Here is a 3792-nt window from a genome sequence, read left to right on the forward strand (position 1 = left end):
TATGTTTAATGGTATTCCAAGAAGTACTTGTCAGGTCGATATTTTTAGACTTCATTCACAATATTATTTTTATTATCAACATTGTTAAAAAATATTCAATGTAGAATGTCTCTAACTTCTGATCTTGATCGTGCCGTAAATAAAAATGATTATTTAACCATTACTTGTCACTGGATAGATAGTAATTTTATGATGCAAAAACGTATTCTTGCTTTTTTATATGATGAAGATCGTAAACATACTGGAGATTTTATTGCTGATTTGATTGCTAAAGTTGCAGAATTTTATGGTATTAAAAATAAAATCTTGTGTATTGCTTTTGATAATGCTTCTAACAACAAGACTGCTATAACAAAGTTAAAATCTAAGTTATCTCCACCGTTACCTGAATTTTTTCATGTTAAGTGTGCTTGTCATATATATAATTTAATTGTAAGAAATGGTCTTGAGTTTTTTGAGCTTTATATTGAAAAAATTTGGCTTGCCATTGGTTTTATTCAAGGAAATAATTGTAGAAAAAGAATTAGAGACTTTAAACTTAAATGTGAACAAAATGGACTTACACCGATATTGATGCCTGAAGAACGTGATACTAGATGAATGCTACGTATGATTTTTTAAGAACTTGTCATAAATATAGAGTTCCTATTACACTATCTTTTAACCAACATTGTGGTTCATTTGTTAATTTTGCCCACTGCATGCTACATGATTCTGATTGGGCTGTAATTAATGATCTTGTTAAGTTTTTAGAAAAAATTTATATAGCTACGGTTGAATTTTTTGGTGCTTATTATCCTAATATTTGTAATATTTTGGCATATATAGTCGATATTTCTGGTTTGCTCAAGGAATATAAATCTAAAGAAGGTTACAAAGAAGTTGTTGGTGTCATGTTTGCTAAATTTTAAAAATATTTTTTTCGGATTCCTCCTATTTACTTGGTTGGTGCTATGCTAAATCTGTGCATTCAATATACTACTATGTCCCACTTTAGTACTCTTATTTATGCTAACTTAGAGATAACTACTAACAATAATTTTGATGATGAAGAACAAGAACAACCTGATTTGTGAACGGCTATGGCCGATGCGGACGCTTTCATATATAAATTATATAACCATTATGCTAATTTATTTGATTTAGCTGTATTGACAAATATCACTCCATATGTCGCTCCTCATCCTCCCGAGGAGCCATCATCTTCTAAAAGGCCGGTATATAGTGGTTTTCTGATTATTTTTATAATTTACCTTGTTGGAATAGTGTTGAGGAGGGAGCTTACACAAACACTTATCGGGAAGAGCTGAAGTATTATCTCCGAACGTCGATAGAGGATCGCAGACAACGGATCAACGCATTGGATTGGTGGAGGAATAATGAAACACAATATCCTGTGCTTTCAAGATTAGCTAGAGATATCTTGAATATTTCAATGTCAACCGTTGCATCGGAGGGCTGTTTTAGTCTGGGACGACAACAGCTTGGAGACAACCGACACTTATTGAGAAGCAATGCAATAAATGTTCTAGTTTGCCTTAGAAATTGGATTAGAGCAGAACGAAGAAATCAAGGAATGGAAGCGGAGCCGAATGACGAGCAGAGACTTGAAGAAATTATGACTTCACGGAAGAACTCAGCAGAATCAAGTCCAATGCAGGATTTTTCCCCCGTTGACTTTGACTATCCTATGCAAGTTCTCGTTAATATTAACATGAATGAGTTGGAAAAAATGATGCAAAATTTGTAGATTTTTCATTCATGTAAATTGTAATTTTTGGATCATTTTGCAATCAATAAAATTCAATATTCATTCACTCTTTAGTCCTTACTTTGTAATTTTTTCAATTTAATGATTTAAATTGAATTTCTAGTTTAAATTAAATACTTAGTTTTAATATATTACTAATTTACTATCAAGTATTATTAATTTATTATATTAAGTAGCATATGTTTTATTTAAAGTAGAGTAAATACATAATTACCCCCCTGATGTTGGCCGGGATTTTCAAAAAGACACCTAAACTTTTAATTCGACCTATTACTCCACGATTCTTACTTAATTCGTTTCAAATACACCATTTTCACTGAATCTCAGTAACAACAAAGAGAGTGAACACACGAACCAATCAGGTGTTGCCACGTGTTAAATATATTTAATTTCGTATTTTTTTAAATACATCTTTCCTTTTTATTTAATTTATCACCCACCCCACCCTCTCTTCCCCCAACCCACCCCATCCCATCCAGCACCTCCTCCCCCCGATGTCCAGCAGCTTCCCTTCACCCCCACCCCCATTCAGCACCCCCACCCTCCATCCAACACCCCCACCCTGTCAGCATCTCCCCCTAACCCCCCTTTCACTCCGTCAAAATCTCTCTTCCCGTCCATTTTTTTTGTTCAAATCAATTCAAAAAATTATTTTATGATTGAATTAAGTTTTAAGGATAGTTAAATGATTGAATTGAGTTTTAAATATAGTTAAATGAGCTTTAATGAAGCTTTAATGGAGGAGCTTTAATCGAGTTTTAAAGATTTATTTTTTTTTTAAAAGCATCAATGGCGCTTTAATGGAGGAGCTTTAATGGCGTTGAAGAAGATATTGTATTGAAGAAGACATTGTGTTGAGCTTTAATGGAGTTTTAATGATATTTAAAAAAAAAAATTTCAATGAAGCTTTAAGGGTGCTGAAGGTGTTGAAGAAGAAGGGTGGGGGGGGGGGGAGGGGGGGGGGCACCAGAAATGTTTATTAAAAATAAAAAAATATTAATTTTTTCCTTTAAAAAAAGAATATAAATTATATATTTAATTATTTACACGTGGTAGCTTTTAATTGGTCAAAAAAATCAATTTTGAGCCCTTTCACACGTCTGTAGTGTGTGTATACACGCAGAGGTCCAAAATGATGTATTTAGAATGGAATAAAGAAGAATCGTGGGGTAATAGGTCAAAGTTAAAGTTTAGGTGTCTTTTTAACAATTTCGAACAATATCAGGGGGTAATTAGGTATTTACTCTTTAAAGTAGTACATATATTGAATGGTACATATATATGTGTATATATTTTCTAAAGTAGTATATATTTAATGTATACATGTGTATATATTTTATAAATTAGTATATAACTATAAATATAGTGTGTATATATATTGTAGTATATATATATTTTAGTATATTTTATTTAAAGCAGTCCATATATATGGAATGGTACGTATATATTTGTATATATCTTCTATAGACGTATATATTTAACGTATACATGTGTATATGTTTTATAAATTAGTATATAACTATATATATAGTGTCTGCATACTGTAGTATATATCTTATAGTATATTTTATTTAAAGTAGTATATATATATATTAAATGGTACGCATATATGTGTATATATTTTCTAAAGTAGTATATATTTAACATATACATATGTATATGTTTTATAAATTAGTATATAACTATATATATAATGTGTGTATATATTGTAGTAGATAAATATTGTAGTATATTTTATTTAAAGTAGTACATATATATTGAATGGTACGTATATATGTGTATATATCTTCTATAGATGCATATATTTAACGTATACATGTGTATATGTTTTATAAATTAGTATATAACTATATATATAGTGTGTGTATATATTGTAGTATATATCTTTTAGTATATTTTATTGAAAGTAGTACATATATATTGAATGGTACATATATATGTGCATATATTTTCTAAAGTAGTATATATTTAACGTATACATGTGTATATGTTTTATAAATTAGTATATAACTATATACACA

This window comes from Capsicum annuum, chromosome 10, assembly GCF_002878395.1.
Source record: "Capsicum annuum cultivar UCD-10X-F1 chromosome 10, UCD10Xv1.1, whole genome shotgun sequence".
NCBI classification, from domain to species: domain Eukaryota; kingdom Viridiplantae; phylum Streptophyta; class Magnoliopsida; order Solanales; family Solanaceae; genus Capsicum; species Capsicum annuum.